At 46.2% G+C, this 20,630-nt stretch overlaps 1 long non-coding RNA gene across 1 annotated transcript; it reads left to right on the top strand.

Annotated features, from left to right (window-relative positions):
* The first annotated feature begins 5,311 nt into the window (after positions 1–5,311).
* On the top strand, positions 5,312–18,215 carry LOC129135493 (uncharacterized). Its single transcript, XR_010158486.1, has 3 exons — positions 5,312–8,666; positions 12,384–12,534; positions 15,125–18,215. It is a non-coding gene; the product is annotated as an uncharacterized LOC129135493 (long non-coding RNA).
* The last annotated feature ends 2,415 nt before the right edge of the window (positions 18,216–20,630 follow it).

Raw genomic sequence — 20,630 nt, 5'->3', positions numbered from 1 at the left:
AGACAAGGTTTTCTGAGCATGGTGAAATATGATCTGGGCCTCGCTTGGGAGGGCTGTGGCCAGGCCTTGAGTCCTTGGCTCAGTGGGACCTTCTGAAACAGCCTCCAAGCTGCACCCCTGCTTCCTTTGCTTTTGGATGACCCCCTCCAGCAGCTTTGGTGCTGATGGGAATAAGTCGACCTGCAGCGGAAGTTCAGCCCAAGTCTCAGCCCAGCAGCCTCCCCAAACCTGGCCAGGGTCTGGTCATGCTGCCATCTCTGCGGTTCTCTGTGGAGTTGTGGTTTCTGTACCTTGAAGAGAACTTCCCCTTCTGGGACCCAGAAACCCAGTGAACCCTCAGGAAAAAAGGGAATGAAATTACTGAAGACAACTCTGTGGCAGGGAGAGGGAAAAGAGGCTCTTTGTTTTTGTTTTTTATTTTTTATTTTTTTATTTTTTGAGACAGAGCTTCACTCTTGTTGCCCAGACTGGATTGTAATGGCTCAATCTCGGCTCACTGCAACCTCTGCCTCCCATGTTCAAGCACTTCTCGTGCCTCAGCCTCCAGAGTAGCTGGGACAATAGGCACACACCACCACACCCAGCTAATTTTTGTATTTGTAGTAGAGATGGGGTTTCGCCATGTTCCCCAGGCTGGTCTCGAACTCCTGGCCTCAAGTAATCCACCTGCCTTGGCCTCCTAAAGTGCTGGGACTACAGATGTGGGCCACCGTGCCCAGCCCTCACTGTATGGATTTTCTAAAAAAAAAAAAAAAAAGATTACATTTGTCTTACTTGCCAAAAGGGAAATTAACCTTATCTCCTCTCCTTTTTAAAGAGTATTTCCTTGATAAACCTTGTAATATAAATAACTTCTTTTGTGCCTTTGATATGTACCTAAATCTTTTTAAAAGGTAAATGAACTTCTTGCCAACATTACAACCCAGGAATTTTTTTTTTTTTTTTTTTTTGAGACAGAATCTCACTGTCACCCAGGCTGGAGTGCAGGGGTATAATCTCGGCTCACTGCAACCTCCACTTCCCGGGTTCAAGCAATTCTCCCATCTCAACCTCCTGAGTAGCTGAGACTACAGGCGTCTGCCACCACGCCTGGCTAATTTTTGTATTTTTAGTAGAGACAGGGTTTCACCTTGTTGGTCTGGCTGGTCTTGAACTCCTGACCTCAGGTGATCCACCAGCCTCGGCCTCCCAATGTGCTGGGATTATGGGCGTGAGCCACCATGCCTGGTCACAATCCAGGAATTTTTTTCTTAAGAGCCTAAGAGTCGTCTTTGAAATGTAAACCTGGAGGAAAATAGTGTCCCTATCTTCCTGTTGCCTAGGGAGTTTAGCCCAGGCACCTTGAGCTGTTACTACCTGCTTGTCAAGGAGATGTGAGAAGTTTTATTTTTTCACTGGATACAGGTAATTAACTAGCATGGATGGCCACGTTGATTTCCAGGTGAATTTAGGATGAGTGTTTAAGAATGCATAGCAGGCCAGGCGCGGTGGCTCACACCTGCAATCCCAGCACTGTGGGGGAGGCCGAGATGGGCGGATCACTTGAAGCCACACAGAAATCGAAAGAAGGAGATTGAGTCCAGCCTGGCCAGTATGGCGAAACTCTGTCTCTACTAAAATACAAATATTAGCTGGGCATGATGGCACATGTCTGTAATTCCAGCTACTTGGGAGGCTTAGGCACGAGAATCACTTGAACCCAGGAGGTGGAGGTTACAGTGAGCCAAGAAGATCACACCACTACACTCCAGCCTGGATGACAGAATGAGACCCTGTCTCAAAAAAAACAAAACAAAAAAAACTGCATAGCAAGTCCTTTTGCATGAGGATGAGTTACTATTTATCTTGAGAGCGTGTATGCAATGGATTGTATCTGCCAGGCTATATAAAAAGGACGCTTTGGCCAGGCGCCATAGCTCACGCCTATAATCCCAGCACTTTGGGAGGCCTAGGCGGGCGAATTACAAGGTCAGGATTTCGAGACCATCCTAGCTAACATAACGAAACCCCATCTCTACTAAAAATACAAAAAATTAGCCAGGTGTGGTGGCACGCACCTGTAGTCTCAGTTATTCGGGAGGCTGAGGCAGGAGAATCGCTTAAACTGGGGAGGCAGAGGTTGCAGTGAGCCGAGATCGCACCACTGCACTCCAGTCTGGGCGACAGAGCAAGATTTTGTCTCAAAAAAAAAAAAAAAAAAGGAGGGTTTATTTCTCTTTGCATCTCATTAATGGATCATCTGTGATGGGCATCACAGTCTGGTTTAATGCTTATTCAATAATAAAATTGTTTTCTTTATTTTCTGAATTTGTGGAGAGAATATTCTAGGTTAACAGAATAATCTATTTATTTACTTATTTATTTTGAGATGGAGTCTTGCTCTGTCTCCCAGGCTGGAGTGCAGTGGCCTGATCTCGGCTCACTGCAATCTCTGCCTCCCAGGTTCAAGTGATTCCCCTGCCTCAGCCTCCCAAGTATCTGGGACTACAGGCACGCACCACCTCACCCAGCTAATTTTTTGTGTTTTAGTAGAGACGGGGTTTCACCATGTTGGCCAGGATGGTCTTGATTTCCTGACCTCATGATCCGCCGGCCTCGGCCTCGAAAAGTGCTGGGATTACAGCTGTGAGCCACCGCGCCCGGCCCATTGCTGACATTTCTAAACAGCGAAACAAATGCAGAACAACCACCTCAGACTGGTTACCGTGTGAGAGGGTTCAGTGTCTTTTGTGCTTAAGCCACTGTTGACATGGGGTTGTTACTTGTAGCCAAATGCACACGCCAAGACCTTTGTGGTCTCCATCGGTGTCGACTTGTCAGTGGGGGGGTGCACTCACTGAGTCCCCAGCCTGACGGTTCCACCTATGCCTCCTGGATCAGCCTCCTTTTTTTTTTTTTTTTTTTTTGCCAAGAGATAACACAATTTATTTAAATATATTCCAACTCAAGATGAAGGCAAGCAGTTTACTTAGAAAGGTTTACATATTTTAGCTATAGTTTTTCACTGAACCATCTTTTTTGAAGTGCCATTCTTTTCATTCATGCTTCTTTTATTCTCTCTCTTTAGAAGTTCACAGTGTTATGTAAGTCAAAAACAAGACAGAAACCACCCTAAACATATGGCTTTATGTACATAAAAAATTCAATAATGTTGCCATAACCCCTAATACAGTGCTGGATCAACCTGCTTTAAGAAGCAGGTGGCGGCAGGTCTCAGCATTGTAGAACCCCAGTATTTAGGTCCGTGTACCCGATTCACAGTAAGGCAAACATTGACACATCAGCGCTTAGGAGCAGAGAAAGATACATTCAATTTGGCCAAAACAAGAAGGCGGGAGACCTGAACTCTCACAACCGACTGACTTGAACTCTCACATAAATGGGGGCTTTCATGAGTGAAGTGGGTATCCGGGAGGTGACATCCCCAATGATCAACACTGTCTGCACCCCTCGGTGAAACTTCTGGATGCCATCACGGAGGTCTGCATGACCTAAAGATTGTTGTTCTTTAGAAGAAAGACAAGTTCATTAATCATGCATGCAGCCCCTGGGGGTCAGGATATAAAATTTATCAATGATTAGTGACTCCCCCCTACTGAAATGACTATGAAATGAATCACGCACAAAGAAACAAAAGGACAAAGAAAAAGGAAAATAAGTGAAACAAACACCTTATTTTTTTTTGTTTGTTGGTTTTAAGTTCTAGGGTACATGTGCACAACATGCAGGTTTGTTACATATATCTACATGTGCCATGTTGGTGTGCTGCACCCGTTAACTCGTCATTTACATTAGGTATATCTCCTAATGCTATCTCTCTCCCCCTTCCCCCCACCCCCTGACAGGCCCTGGTGTGTGGTGTTCCCCACCCTGTGTCCAAGTGGGAATTGAACAATGTTTTTGTTTTTGTTTTTTTGACATGGAGTTTCTCTCTTGTTGCCCAGGCTAGAATGCAATGGCATGATCTTGGGTCACTGCAACCTCCGCCTCGTGGGTTCAAGCAATTCTCCTGTCTCAGCCTCCTGAGTAGCTGGGATTATAGGCATCCACCACCAGGCCCAGCTAATTTTTGTATTTTTAGTAGAGACCGGGTTTCACCATGTTGGCCAGGCTGGTCTCGAACTCCTGGCCTCAGGTGATCAGCCCGCCTCAGCCTCCCAAAGTGCTGGGATTAGAGGCATGAGCCACTGTGCCCGGCCACCTTATGATTTTTATAACACAGGCTCGGTTGCAACAGGACTCAGACTCTGGAATGGCACTGGGAGGAACCGGACATCGTGGCAAGGCTAGCTGAGTCTGCTGGCAGGGACAGCACCCTAGGACTTCAGGTTCCAAATAGAACGTTAGTGAGAGGTTGCCACGGTGGCCCAAAGACATCCTGGCCCGAAGTCTCAATTAGTTTCCTGAATCCCCATAGCAAGGTAGAAACATCGGCTGACCCGGGGAAGTGGGGAGACTCAGGCTCTTTTCTTTTTTTTTTTTCGTTTTGAGATAGAGGCTCGCTCTGTCACCGAGGCTGGAGTGCAATGGCGTGATCTCGGCTCACTGCAACCTCCGCCTCCCAGGTTCAAGCAATTCTCCTGCCTCAGCCTCCCGAGTAGCTGGGACTACAGGCGCGTGCTGTCGTGCCTGGCTAATTTTTTGTATTTTTAGTAGAGATGGGGTTTCACCATAACCAGGATGTTCTCTATCTCCTGGCCTCGTGATCTGCCCGCCTTGGCCTCCCAAAGTGCTGGGATTACAGTCGTGAGCCACCACTTCCAGCTGATTCAGGCTCTTTTCTATGGAGCTAGCCAGGGACCAATGGGACAGCCCCCAAGGCAGCCCTCAGCAGGTGCACAGGTGATAAGAATGTTGTGGAAGTGGCACCCACCCCGTGGCTGGCATGGGGTCAGCCTCTGTATCTGAGGCACACAGTGATGCATGTTGTGACTTGAAGGGTCTCAGGAGCCCACTCCACCCCTAAGAAGTGCCCCACATAGGACAGTGCAGTGGCTCATGCCTGTAGTCCCAACACTTTGGGAGGCTGAGGCAAGAGGATCGCTGGAGGTCAGGAGATCAAGACCAGCCTGGACAGCATAGCAAGACTTCATCTTTATGAAAAATTTTTAAAATTAGCCTGGCATGGTAGCACACACGTGTAGTCTCAGCTACTCAGGAGGCCAGGGTGGGAGAATTGCTTGAGCCCAGGAGTTTGAGGCTGCAATAACTTAAGATCACACATACCACTGCTCTCCAGCCTAGGAGACAGACCAAAACCTGGGGAGGGGAGGGGAGGGGATGGGGGAGGGGAGGGGAGGGGATGGGGAAGGGGAGGGAAGGGAGAAGGAAAAAAAATGGGGGGGAGTCCCTAACCTGAAATTCCAGCACTAACAAATTATTTGATTTTAGACAATGGTCTCTTTCTGTGTCCCCTTTAAACTCTAAGTCCCCACAAAGGAACAGCATAATGAGTGTTCCGTTCCCTTAGAAGATTTGTGTGGAAGAGAAGTCACCAGAAAGCTGAGGGGAAAAGATAGGGCAAGGTCCCCAAACCTTTTCTGGAAAGGGTTGTGTGGTCTCTGGCCCACTATTCACTCTCTGCCATCCCAGCATGAAAACAACCACAGACAATTCACAAATAAATGAGTGTGGCAGTGTTACAACAAGTCTTCAGTTACAGACACTGAAATCAATTTCACGTGATTTTCACATGTCAGGAAATACTATGTTTCTAATTTTTTTCCAACCAGCTCGGTGCTCTTTTTTCCAACCATTAAACATGTAAAAGCAATTCAGTGATCTTTGATTTTTCCCAATATTGAACCCAGACAAGGGGCTGTAGAGACCAAGAATCTTATTTGTACATGAAGCCTCCCGGTAGCAGGCCTCAGAGAGAATGGATTGTAACTGTTTCTTATCAGACTTAATAAGGTGCCAGAGGCCAGGTGCAGTGGCTTGTGCCTGTAATCCCAGCACTTTGGGAGGACGAGGCGGGCGGATCACGAGGTCAAGAGATCGAGGCCATCCTGGCCAACATGGTGAAAACCCATCTCTACTAAGAATACAAAACTGAGCTGAGCATGATGGCACACACCTGTAGTCCCAGCTACTCAGGAGGCTGAGGCAGGAGAATCGCTTGAACCCAGGAGGTGGAGGTTGCAGTGAGCCAAGATCGCACCACTGCACTCCAGCCTGGCGAAAGAGCCAGACTCCATCTCAAAAAAAAAAAAAAAAAATGGTGCCAGACTCTTAGTTAATTCTCTCCTGGATCAGGGAAAAGACCTGGAAAGGGAAGGGGATTCTCTACAGAATGTAGATTTTCCCCACAAGAGACAGCTTTGCAGGGCTGTTTCAAAATATGTCAAAGAAATATATTTTATGGTAAAATAATTCAATTTCTTTTGGGGCCTGCTATCTGTCATGTGACGCTATGCTAGAGTCACATTGGAATGTGATACCTTACTGCTCCAAAAAGTCTGTTTTGTCAGTCTTAAGATCTGTTTTAATGGTTAATGCAGGTCAGCTGTGTCGGAATTTCAAAGGGCTGAGAGTATAATGAGGTATGCCCGCTTCCATCAAGATCTGAAATAGATTTTCAGGTTTACTTTGGAAAGCCTTTTGCCAAGGGCTGGTGGGGGAGGGTGGTCCATCAGTCAGTTGGGGGGCTTAGAATTTTATTTTTGGTTTATACCAAGGATAAGGGAATGGGCAGTTCTGACCTTTCATCCTTACGTTGTGTGTCCAAAGAGGAAATAAAGCCCCTTTTTTCAGCGTGATTTGCAGAAATCCAGGTAGGTCCTCCAGTTGGTGCAGCGTGGGTCCTGCACACATCCAGACCATCGCCATCTCCAGGGGGCAGCTATAGCAGCTGACCCAAGTCACAGTGATGTGGCCAGTCTCAGGGCCATGACAGGTTAGGGAGGCTGAGCCCCCCAGCTTCAGTGAGTGAGTGTATCCCATAAAAGGGGATGCCATTGTAGGCTGAACAAAACAAATGCCCCGCACAGCACCCCATCCCTCCCGCTGTAATTCTGAAGGACATGACTGCCCTCCAAATGAAGAATCCGCAAGTGGAATGAGCACATCTCCACTACTCTAAGAACAGCCAAAATAGGCAGTGAAGCTCAGCTTTCAGGAAGCGTTGCTTTCATTCAGAGTGGGTGTGCTGATGGAGACGGGAGAAAACTCAAAAGGGGGTGGTGGTTATTGTCAAAAACAAAAGGCATTTTAAAAACTCTGGATATGCTCTTTCTACCCCTAGGCCTTAAATGGCCTTTCCTGTCTTCTTCATCTGGGAATCTCCTATGCATCTGTTAAGACACTGCTCAAGGCCTGGTGCAGTGGCTCACACCTGTAATCCCAGCACTCTGGGAGGCCAAGGTGGGCAGATCACCTGAGGTCAGGAGTTCAAGACCAGCCTGGCCAACATGGTGAAACCCCATCTCTACTAAAAATATACAAAAATTAGCTGGGTGTGGTGGTGGGCACCTGTAATCCCAGCTACTCGGGAGGCTGAGGCAGGAGAATCACTTGAGCCTGGAATGTCAAGGTTGCAGTGAGCCAAGATCACACCACTGCACTCCAGCATGGGTGATAGAGCAAGACTCCATCTCAAAAAAAAAAAAAAAAAAAAAAAGACATTGCTCAACCATCGCCTCCTCCGTGAAGCCTGCCTTGGTTCTCCAAGACAAAGTTGGCATCTCATTGCTGCTCCAGATTCCAAGAGTAGTTTGCATTTACTTCACTGGTGTTTGTTTTTTGTTTGTTTGTTTGTTTGTTTGAGACAGGGTCTCACTCTGTGAGTGAGGCTGGAGTGCAGTGGCACCATCTCAGCTCACTGAAACCTCCACCTCCTGGATTCAAGTAATCCTCATGCCTCAGCCTCCTGAGTAGCTGGGGTTACAGGCGCACACCACCACACTCGACTAATTTTTGTATTTTTAGTAGAGATGGAGTTTCGCCATGTTGGCCAGGCTGGTCTCGAACACCTGACTTCAAGTGATCTGCCCATCTCAGCCTCCCAGAGTGCTGGGATTACAGGCAGAGCCGCCATGCCTGGCCTCTTCACTGGTTTTTAATCTCTGGCTCATGGGTACTGCCTCTCTCCTGGGTACTTCACTATGTGAAGTTTTTCTTCCAGCATCCCAAGCATAAACCTAACCCTCAGCAGGTGTTCCTGACCAGTTTGGTGGGTGGTTAAACTACACAGCAAGATGTATATTTCCTGTGAGAGATGGTATTATTTACCACGTGGTTTTCTCCTAATAGAACCCACCTCCCATAATAGAGGCTGTAAATTCCACCAACTTCTGCTCCCAGCCTCCCTTACAAATGGAGGTTGACAAGGGACTCATTTATGGTGAATAAGACTTAAGAAGTCTCCAAGGGGCTTTTCCCCCTCCTTGATATAAAGAGCACCTCAAAAGAGAGAAACTCTCTTGCCTGTCCTCTTCCTTCCTGTCGCTGAACACAACTGTGAGAGACTGTGATGCCTGGAGCTGCAGCAGTGATCTTGAGATGATGAGGCAATAGCTGTGGTGGTCATCTTGAGACCGTGAGGCAACAGCTGTGGCAGCCATCTTGAGACCATGAGGCAACAGCCTGGAGACAAAAGCCAACATGTTCAAAATGATGCAGTAGAAATGTTGGAAGTGGGTCTTTGATTATTCATCCTTAGATTCAAGGTGGGTAACATACTTCCATATCACTTCAAAGAGAAAACAGAAACCTCTATTGTTTAAAGGCATTTTTAGTTAGCGATTCCATTACTGGAACCAGAGAGCATGCTCACTAACATATGCTTTCTCACCCATGGCAGCAGTTAGGGACTCCACAGTACAAACATCTTTTCCCATCTAGCACCAGTTTAGAAAAAAGAGGGCCAAAAACTACCTCAAAAATTAAAATTATGGCCGCGAGCAGTGGCTCATTCCTGTAATCCCAGTACTTTGGGAGGCCGAGTCAGGTGGATAACTTCTGATCAGGAGTTCAAGACCAGCCTGGCCAACATGGTGAAACCTTGTCTTTACTAAAAATACAAAAATTAGCTGGGCACAGTGGTGTACGTCTGTAATCCCAGCTACTCAGGAGGTTGAGGTAGAAGAATTCCTTGAACCCAGGAGATGGAGATTGCAGTGAGCTGAGATCACACCATTGCACTCCAGCCTGGGCAACAAAGTGAGCTATGATCATGTCTCAATGTATATATATATATTAAAATTATGGGTCATGTATTATGGCTCATACCTGTAATCCCAATGCTTTTGGATGTTAAGGCAGGAAGATTGCTTGAGGCTAGGAGTTTGAGACCAGCCTGGGCAACATAAGACCCTATCTCTACCAAAAAATATTTAATAATTTAAAAAATTAAAATTATGAAGGTATTGTCCTTGTTTTGTTTCCAACTATCAATTTATTTGAAGTTAAACACTAAGTGAATAATAATGTTCTGTGGCTTGAGCATAAACTCAAAGATCGGACCTCCTGGTTGGTCACCTGAGTACATGTCTAAGTCACCTATCTATTCAGTCTTTCCCCTCATGTTTTTGTTTTGCTTTGTTTTGTTTTTGAGATGGGGTCTCGCTCTGTTGCCCAGGCTGGAGTGCAGTGGCATGATCTCAGCTCACTGCAACCTCCACCTCCCAGGTTCAAGTGATTCTCCTGCTTCAGCCTCCCAAGTAGCTGGGATTACAGGTGCCTGCCACCATGCCTAGCTAATTTTTGTATTTTTAGTAGAGATGGGGTTTCGCCGTGTTGGCCAGGCTGGTCTCGAACTCCTGAGCTCAAGCGATCCGCCCGCCTCAGCCTCCCAAAGTGCTGGGATTACAGGCGTGAGCCACACAACCTCCCCTCATGTTTGTGAAGCATCATGTCCCTCCCCAACCCTCTGACCCTGAAGATGGCACCATGAATAAGGATGCTGTGCCACAAGGGTAATATTTCACTCAGTAATTTACTCAAAGGCTATGAATTATGCAAATATGCTGAAAAGCTATGTGCTGAGTTGCCTTAGGTGAAAAGAAAGAAAATCAGGCAAATATGTACTTTAACCATCAAGCCAATGCAATAATCTGAATGTTACTTGCAAATCACAACTCAAAAGTTTGAGTTCAGAAGCTAAGCAGGAGCTGGTCAGGTGGATGGAGGTAGGGATGGGTATTATAGACTGAAACAGTGAGCGGTGGGGAACAGCCAACTGTCCTCAGGCTGATAAGCTATTCCACAGAACTCAGGAGTGAAATATGTCAGAGCAAGAGGTCAGAGCATGTGGAGCCAGCCGACATGCTGAGGAGTTTGCACTTGCCCATGGGCTTGAAGGAGACATTGGAGGGTTTAGGTGGAAGAGACATGGTCAAGTACACATTTTAAAAGCCAGGTGCAGTGGCGCACACCTTTAATACTAGCACTGTGGGAGGCCAAGGCAGGAGGACTGCTTGAGGCAGGACTTCAAGACCAGCCTGGACAACACAGAGAGTCCCCATTTCTACAAAAAAATTTGGCTCATGTCTCTAATCCCAGCACTTTGGGAGGCCAAGGTGGGTGGATCATGAGGTCAGGAGTTTGAGACCAGCCTGACCAACATGGTGAACCCTGTTTCTACTAAAAATACAAAAATTAGCCAGGTGTGGTGGCACATGCCTGTAATTCCAGCTACTCGGGAGGCTGAGGCAGGAGAATTGCTTGAACCTGGGAGGTGGAGGTTGCAGTGAGCTGAGATCGCCCCACTGCACTCCAGCCTGGGCAACAAAGCAAGACTCCGTCTCAAAACAAACAAAATATTAGTCAAGCGTGGTGGCATGTGCCTGTAGTCCTTGTTATTCTGGAGGCTGAGGTGGGAGGATCACTTGAGGTCACGAGTTTGAGGCTACAGTGAGCTATGATCATGCTTCTGAACTCCAGACTGGGTGGCAGACCCAGTTACTTAAAAAACAAAACAAAAACAACACACACATTTATGCATTCTAGGATCATTACTCTGGAAGCTATCTGGTGGCTGGACAGAAAACAGGGAAATGGAATTTGGGTTTAGTCATAGAGTTATAATTTGTTTTGAGATTTTTTTGTTGTTGTGTGTTTTTTGAAACAGGATCTTGCTCGACATGTCACCCAGGCTGGAGTGCAGTGACACAATCACAGCTCACTGTAGCCTCAAACTCCTGGGCTCAAGTGATCCTCCCACCTCTGCCTCCTGAGTGTCTAGGACTGCAGGCATGTGCCACCATGCCTTGCTAACTTTTTAACTTTTTGTAGAGACAGGGTTTTGCCATGTTGCCCAGAGTGGTCTCAAACTCCTGGCCTCTAGCAATCCTCCTGCCTTGGCCTCCCAAAGTGCTTGGATTACAGGCATGAGCCACTGCGCCTGGCTAAGTTAATAGTTCTTGCCAGTGTCTGCCATTTAAACCCTGAATCTAAAGGGTGTGGGTCATTCACAGTGCCTGACATATAGGAAGGAGGAAGGGCTCAATAAATAGCCACCGTTATTATTTCTATGATTATGTGTCCACCACCACCATCTGCAGAATGATGGCTAGATAAAACATATCAGCTAGAGGAGTAACTCACCTGATACTGCAACCTCCACCTCCTGGGTTCAAGTGATTCTCCTGCCTCAGCCTCCTGAGTAGTTGGGATTACAGGCACCTGTCACGATGCCCAGTTAATTTTTTGTATTTTTGTAGAGACAGGGTTTCACCATGTTGGCCAAGTTGGTCTCGAACTCCTGACAAGTAATCCACCCACCTCAGCCTCCCAAAGTACTGGGATTACAGGTGTGAGCCACTGTGCCGCTGGCTGATACTGTTTCTATCAGCAACACCTAACACCACCAACCCCAGTGACATGCCACACACACTTGCTGACGACCTGCTATGGCAGCCTTTCAACTGCACCTTCATGCTCCATGTAGGCCCCTGTCTTTCACCACTCCACATTCTACCTGATTCACTAGGGCCTCACTTTTCATACTGAACCCCAGCTCTCCCCATCCTAACACTGGCAGTCAGAAGCTGGCTGTGTTATAGAGGAAGTGCTGTCTTCTTGTCCATTGGGTAGGGTCTAGGTCAGAGATAAGTCACAGGATCCCAAGTCCCTAGGAAGAAATGTTTCAGGGGCCATGGGAGCCTTTCACCAGGAATTACCATTCTGTGTGTGGCAAACAAATGGTGAGAGTTCCCAGACCATCTTGTGCCCCTGCAGACATCACAAATCGATCACTGCACTCTTTCCTGCTAAACCAGATGTGCCTGAATGTCCTCCTCAACATGGTGCCCAGGCAATCATTAGTAACAGGTCTAAGCGAGCACATGCTTCACTAGGGTCCTTAGTCTGTTTATGCTGCCGTAACAGGATACTTGAGACTGAGTGATTTATAATGAACAGAAATTTATTTTCTCATTCTACAGGCTGGGAAGTCCAAGATCAAGGTGCTGGCATTTTGCCAGGGCCTTCTTGCTGTGTCACCACATCCATGGCTGAAGGTAGAAGGGTCAAGAGAGAGTGAGAAGCTGGGCACGGTGGTTCACGCCTGTAATCCCAGCACTTTGGGAGGCCAAGGTGGGTGGATTACTTGAACTCAGGAGTTCAAGACCAGCCTGGACAATATGGTGAAACCCTGTCTCCACCAAAATACAAAAAAAAATTAGCCAGGCATGGTGGCGTGCAACTGTAGTCCCAGCTACTCAGGAGGCTGAGGTGGGAGGATTACTTGAGCCCAAGAGGAGGAGGCTGCAGTGAGTCAACATTGCACCACTGCACTCCAGCCTGGGCAACAGAGTGTGACCCCATCTCAAAAAAAAAAAAAAAAAAAAGGAGAGAGGGTGAGAAAAAGAGAGAGCTGAACTCGCCCTTTTATAACAAACCCACTCTAGCGATAACAACATTAATCATTCACTGCACCCTCATGGCCTAATTGTCACAGGACAGACTCCAAAATTGGGCTTCATCTTGGAAGGCCACACAGATTTTTGGCTTTGTGCAGGAAGGAATTCAAGAGCAAGCCGACAGAGTGAAGTGAAAGCAAGTTTATTAAGAAAATAAAGGAAGAAAAGGGTGGCTACTCCATAGGCAGAGCAGCCCTGAGGGCTTCTGGTTGGCTATTTTTATGGTTATTTCTTGATCATATGCTAAACAAGGGGTGGACTATTCATGAGTTTTCCAGGAAAAGGCAGGGAATTCCCAGAACTGAGAGTTCCTCTCACTTTCAGACCATATAAGATAACTTTTGGATGCTCCCATGGCATTTGTAAATTGTCATGGCGCTGGTGGGGCTTTCCTTTGGTATGCTAATGTATTATAATTAGGGTGTAAAGAGCAGCGAGGATGACCAGAAGTTGCTATCATCGCCATCTTGGTTTTGGTTGGCTTTTTTTTTTTTTTCCCCCGAGACAAGCTCTTGCTTGCTCTGTCGCCCAGGCTGGAGTGTAGTGACGTAACTATAGATCACTGCAGCCTAGACCACCTGGGCTCAAGCAATCCTCCTGCCTCGGCCTCCCAAGTAGCTGGGACTACAGGCACATGCCACCACACCTAGCTAATTTTTTGAATTTTTAGTAGAGGTGAGGTCTTGCTATGTTGCCCAGGCTGGGATTGAACTTCTGAGCTCAAGCAATCCTCCAACTTTGGCCTCCCAAAGTGCTGGGATTACAGGCATGAGCCACCGTACCTGGTCTTGGCAAGCTTCTTTACTGCACCCTGTTTTATCAGCAGTCTTTGTGATCTGTGTCTTGTGAAACCAGTCCTGGTGAACTCCTATCTCATAATCACGTCTCATTAGGCCCACCTACCAATACTGTTGCATTGGGGATTAAGTTCCCATCACATGCTCTTTGGGGGATACTTTTTTTTTTTTTTTTGAGACGGAGTCTTGCTGTGACATCCAGGCTGGAGTGCAATGGCACAACCTCGGATCACTGCAAACTCTGCCTTCTGTTTTCAAGTGATTCTCCTGCCTCCGCCTCCTGAGTAGCTGGAACTACAGACATGCACCACCAAGCCCAGCTAATTTTTGTATTTTTAATAGAGATGGGGTTTCACCATGTTGGCCAGGCTGGTCTCGAACTCCTGAGTTCAGGTGATCTGCCTGCCTCAGCCTCCCACAGTGCTTGGATTCCAGGCATGAACTGCTGTGCCCAGCCTAGGGGATACTTTCAAACTATAGAAGGGCTCTTATCCCCTATGCTCATGTTTTCCCGCTCTACTGCTCTGGAGTGAATTAGATTATGCTGACACTCCTGGGCCCTCGTCTCTATCCCCTCCTTAAGGGAGGAAGATACTTCGTAGTGGTGAGAATGGCGTTTCCTAATCCCCACCTGATATGGTTTGAATATGTGTCTCCACCCAAATCTCATGTTGAAATGTAATCCCTGATGCTGAAGGTGGGTCCTGGTGGGAGGTGATTGGACCATGGGGGTAGTTTCTCATGGTTTGGTACCATCCGCCCCTTGGTACTATACAGTAAGTTAGTTCTCATAAGACATGGTTGTTTAAAAGTGTGAGGCACCTCCCCTGTCTCGCTTCCTCCTGCTCCTGCCATGTAAGACGTGCCTCTCCTTTCTCTTCACCTTCTGCCACGATTGTAAGTTTCCCAAGGCCTCCTCAGCCATGCTTCCTATACAGTCTGCAGAACCAGAAGTCAATTAAACATCTTCCCTTTAAAAATTACCCAGTCTGAGGTATTTCTTTATAGCAATGTGAGAACAGACTAATACACTACCTGAGCAAGGGTTAATGTGTTGGCAGACAGCCCAAGCCCTCTGATTTACTGAGTCACAGGCACAAAGGAACTGCAGGCTCCTCCCTGCAGGTGCATAGAGGGACCCTCTCTCTCCCATCAGCATGCACACAAATCTTGCAGGGGAATGGAGGCCCCAGTTGATTGACTGAAAAAACTATTTTGACTTTTCAACAGTCCAAGTTATTTCATCCAACTTCTCCTAAGCCAATAATCAGAGTATAAATTTCTAGTAGTTCTAAGTAAGAGACAATTAATTAGCTACCCAGTTAATTAGCTTCCTCAATAAGGGGGGAGGCAAAGACATTAACGGAGGCTTCAGTGTGTTTGATAAGTGTTTGCAAGTAGAAGAAGCCCAGAGAATTGCAGAACGTTTGCCTGCTGCGATTTTTTTTTCTTTTTTTTTTTTTTCAGACAGAGTCTCGCGCTGTCGCCCAGGCTGGAGTGCAGTGGCGCAATCTCAGCTAGCTGCAGGCTCCGCCTCCCAAGTTCATGTCATTCTCCTGCCTCAGCCTCCCAAGTAGCTGGGACTACAGGGCCTGCCACCACGCCCGGCTAATTTTTTGTATTTTTAGTAGAGACGGGGTTTCACTGTGTTAGCCAGGATGGTCTCGATCTCCTGACCTCGTGATCCACCCACCTCGGCCACCTAAAGTGCTGGGATTACAGGCATGAGCCACCGCGCCTGGCCTGTGATTTTTTTTTTTTTTTTTACAAAGATGCGCTGTCTTTGTTCCCCCAGAAATGTGTTGTTTCCCTGACAGTCAGATGCATCCCTGCCTGCCTTAAACAAAGGTCTGTGATCACTTTCTTTAACATCAAGGCCAGAGTTCCTGAAATCAATGAGAAATTCTAAACATACCAGGATGCCTTCCAAACAGGTGGGCTTTTTGTTCTCCAGAAAATGCAATGAATTTAAAACATTGTACCAAACATCTTCAAAACCTAGTCATGAAAGTAACATGCTTTATTACATTAAATGAAATTAAATCAGTAGAGGACAAATGCACTAAGGAGGCTAATGGCCAACATGATTAGTCACTGCTAACTTGCATGAAATCAATAGTAACCAAGAGGAGTTCATCAGTTTGCACTGAAACAAAACTTGAGAGAAGAATCCAGCATACTGGAAGAACAACGAAAAAGATGAAATAATCTTTTAGCTGGGAAAAATATGTTGTTTTGAATATTTTGAGTATATTTTAACTTCAACGATAAGCTTAATTCCAATTTCAGGATATTATTTAAGGAAAAGCTTAGAAGTGTACTCCACAAAGAATTAAGAAACACATGTCCTCATAACTTTTATTATGTTCTTTTGATTAAAATAATACATATTCATTCCTATATGCTCCTTCATATTACAAATGATTTTTACATCATGAAGATGATGCTATTCTGTGTTCTGTATTCTGTTTCAAACTTAGAATTATACTTCATAAACATCTTCTGTGACTAAAACTTCTCCAAAAACTTTCACTGGCTGCTGGCGTTCCACTAAAAGTGTCATCAATGACCCTATCAAAGGATATTTTTCTGTTATCCTCCCAGAATTCACTTCTCATTGGCATCTGGTCCTGTCAATTCTTCTTTTTTTTTTTTTTTTTGAGATGGAGTCTTGCTCTGTCACCCAGGCTTGGAGTGCAGTGGTGCGATCTCACCTCACTGCAACCTCCGCCTCCCAGGCTTAAGCGATTCTCCTTCCTCAGCCTCCCAAGTAGCTGGGACTAGAGGTGTGTGCCACCACCTCCAGCTAATTTTTTGTATTCTTAGCAGAGACAAGGTTTCACCATGTTAGCTAGGCCAGGCTCAAACTCCTGGCCTCAAGTGATCGCCTGCCTCAGCCTCTCAATGTGCTGGGATAACAGATATGAGCCACCGTGCCTGGCTGATTAGTCTTTTCTTGATCCACTCTTCCCACTGGATTTCTGTGACTCCACGGCCTGGTGTCTCTCCTAAAACTGTCTTTGCAAAAAATTATAACGGTAAGGAAATGACGACAGTGAAAGAATGGATCTCACCAATCCCCATCTTGCCTTCAACATCCAAACTGCCTTTAATCATATCTGGGCTTGGGCCAAGCAAACTTTGGGAGACATTTATTTTATAGTTTAAATGATAATATCCCTTCTCCAAAACTCAACCACCTTCGTAAAGCTAATGAGAGACCACCAGGCGAGGAGGATGAGAAGAGCCTGAATTCTGCTGAGATGTAGACTGAACGATTACCAGCCATTATTCCAGAGGTCACAAGATTTGCAACCCCCCAATAACTCCTACAGATTACGTCACTATTACAGAAACTAAGATTGGCCTTTTGAGATAAGGTTTCAGGTTTGTGCATTTCTGACAACCAACGGCTCCACTTGGACCCACCAAACTCCCTCTGGCCCCACCCAGAAGTGAACTCAGCAGACAAGGACCATTTTTCACAACCCTATGATTGCATCCCCAACCAATTAGCAGCACCCCTACCCTAGCCCCCTGCCCACCAAATTATCATTATCTCTGAATTTTCAGGGAGATCAAGTTGAGTAATAATAAAACTCCAGTCTCTCATTCAGCTGGCTGTATGTGAAGTAAGCTCTTTCTCTATTGCAATTGCCCTGTCTTGGTAAGTCAGCTCTCTCTGGACAGCCAGCAAAATGAACTCATTGCACACGGTTACAGTCTCATCTCTACCGGCTGTAGACTTGCCTCCTCTGTTGGAGCTCATCAAGGCTGGGTCTCTCCTGTTCTCATTTTATTCTCTCTCCTTAGGTGATCTCAGCCCTCCTCCAGGCTTCGATTATAACTTACAGGATTGTGATTCACACATTTCAGTTTCTACCACAGGCCCCTCCAGACATGTCCATCTGCCTGCTGTGTTGACTTTTCCCTTTGGAGTCTTGAGGCAGCTACAAGCTTACTGACCAGAAATGAACTCAAGCTCTCCCCGAAGCCTGGTCCTCTTCCAGGATCAGCCAGCCTGGAAGATGGCACTGTCATCCACCCTGTTCTCAGGCCTGCCACCCAGGAGTCAACCTTAGCCCCATCTAATTGTCAGAGGCATCTGAACCAGAGCAACTCCATCTTGAGTAGGGGATGGGTAAAATGAGGCTGAGACCTGCTGGGCTGCATTCCCAGACAGCCAAGGCATTAGCCACAGGATAAGATAGGTGGTCGGTACAAGACACAGGTCATAAAGACCTTGCTGATAAAACAGTTTGCAGTAAAGAAGCCAGCCAAAACCCACTAAAACCGAGATGGCAACGAGAGGGACCTCTGCTCGTCCTCACTGCTACCCTCCCACCAGCACCATGACAGTTTACAAATGCCATGGCAATGTCAGAAAGTTACCCTATAGGGTCTAAAAAGGGGAGGCATGAATAATCTACCCCTTGTTTAGCATATCATCAAGAAATAACCATAAAAATAGGCAACCAGCAGCCCTCAGGGATGCTCTGTCTATGGAGTAGTCATTCTTTTGTTCCTTTACTCTCTTAATAAACTTGCTTTCACTTTACTCTATGGACTCGCCCTGAATTCTCTCTTGTGCAAGATCCAAGAACCCTCTCTTGGGTTCTGGATCGGGACCCCTTTCCTGTAACATAATCAATTTGGTGCCAAATGCATGAAGTGTTATCTTCTAGGTCTCTCAAATCCATCCACTGTTCTCCATCCAGGAGAGTGTCACCAGGGCTGGCACAGATGGTTGCATACTGCAGAAAGGTCACCACCCAAGCCATTACCTCTCACCTGTTCCATGAAAATACCAACTAATCTCCCTCCCTTTTGGCCTCTCCAAGCCACATTCCAATCCACAGCTAAAATGATTTCATTAAAATGCAAATCTAATGTTGTTCCTTTGCATAATAGCTCTGAGGGAGAGGTCTGGCCTCTGTCTCCCTGAGTCATCACCCATTATGTGTCCCTGGTGTCCCCGTGTGGCCTGGCTCTTTCCTTCACTTTCCACATCATCCTTCAGCTCCAGCCACTGTGGCCTTCCTGCAGCTGCCCAGGTGTGTCACGCTCCAGTATTTGTCCATTTTCACGCTGCTGATAAAGACATACCTGAGACTGGGTAATTTATAAAGAAAAAGAGGTTTAATGGACTCACAGTTCCATGTGGCTGGAGAGGCCTCACAATCGTGGTGGAAGGCAAAAGCCATGTCTTACATGGCGGCAGACAAGAGAGAGAGTGAGAGCCAAGCAAAAGGGGAAATCCCTTTTAAAACCATCAGATCTCGTGAGACTTATTCACTACCATGAAGACAGTATGGGAGAAAGAGTCCCCATGATTCAATTACCTCCCACCAGGTCCCTCCCTAAACGTGGGAATTATGGGAGCTATCATTCAAGATGAGATTTGGTTGGGGACACAGCCAAACCATATCAGCCCCCACCCCCTACCCCAGGAATTGGAAGAATTCTTCTCTTAGGCACCAGCACAATCAGTGCACGCCTCCTCCCACATCTCTGACTCCATCTCTCCAATGACACAATCACCCAGAGACTGTCTCTCTCTTCTGTGGCTCTTACCATCACTTGTATTTGATGTATAATATTTATTTCTGTGGATCTTTGTCTTTGATGAATGTGGCACATCATAATGATAAGAAATATCCTTTCTTTTTCCTATCCTCCTTTTACTTATCAATAAATCCCCTGTAACTAGAACAAAATTGGTATTCAGTAAACATCTGTTGAATGACCTGAATTATCTAGACAATAGAGTGTACTGTAATGATTTTGCCATGCTTTCAAGAAATATTAAATGCCTCCTGTATTTTATTTTATTTATTTATTTATTTGAGACGGAGTTTTGCTCTTGTTGCCCAGGCTGGAGTGCACTGGTGTGATCTTGGCTCACTGCAACCTCCATGTCCCAGGATAAAGTGATTCTCCTGCCTTGGCCTCCCAAGTAGCTGGGATTACAGGCATGTGCCACCATATCTGGTTACTTTCATATTTTTAGTAGAGACAGGGTTTCACCATCTTGGCCAGGCTGATCTCAAACTACTGACCTCAGGTGATCCACCCGCCTTGACCTCCCAAAGTGCTGGGATTACAGGCATGAGCCACCGTGCCCAGTGGACTACTGCATTTTACGTTAAAGTTTCCTGGGTTTTGCTATTATTAAATGCTTTAATAATTGTAAGATACAATGAATTTCTCTTCAAAAATTCAGCCTGTTAACTTCCTTGTTCTTTGTTCTCAAACCTAATTTTCTTGTTCTCCATGCCTCCTTGCCCCTAGTTACTGTAAACAACTTTTCTGTCAGCTCTAATCAAGAACTCACATCTGTTCCCTTGGTTACTCCCTCTGCACCCATTCCACCCTTTGAAACCACACCTCCCACACATCCCACCATTGTAACTCACATCCCCCTTCCCCCTTCCTTATTTGGGAAAACTATTCACAAATAGCCAATTGGGTCAGTTTAGATTGTGCGGTCCAACCCCAGCTCATGGGGGAGTAACACAGAGTTAGGGATTGCATTAAGAACAAAAACCCCTGTTTTCCTTTGTTCCCTGTGCTCCTGCAATCGTGATTGATGCAGGCAGCACCCTTCTGCAGAAGTAAATTACCTTGCTGAGAAAAAACTTTTGCCTGAGTGAGTACTGGTTTCACTTTGTGGCACCAAGCATTTACTTCTAACATAAATATCTTTCTTTAAATATATATATATATATATTTTTTTGGCCAGGCATGGTGGCTCATACCTGTAATCCCAGCACTGTGGAAGGCCGAGGCAGGCAGATCATGAGGTCAAGAAATCAAGACCATTCTGGCCTACATGGTGAAACCTCATCTCTACTAAAAATACAAAAATTAGCTGGATGTGGTAGCGTGCACCTGTAGTTCCAGCTACTCAGGAGGCTGAGGCAGGAGAATTGCTTGAACCTGGGAGGTGGAGGTTGCAGTGAGCTGAGATCAC

This window comes from Pan troglodytes, chromosome 6 (assembly GCF_028858775.2).
Source record: "Pan troglodytes isolate AG18354 chromosome 6, NHGRI_mPanTro3-v2.0_pri, whole genome shotgun sequence".
Classification (NCBI taxonomy): domain Eukaryota; kingdom Metazoa; phylum Chordata; class Mammalia; order Primates; family Hominidae; genus Pan; species Pan troglodytes.
The sequence above is the reverse complement of the archived record's forward strand: the minus strand, read 5'-3'. Positions and strand labels throughout refer to the sequence as shown.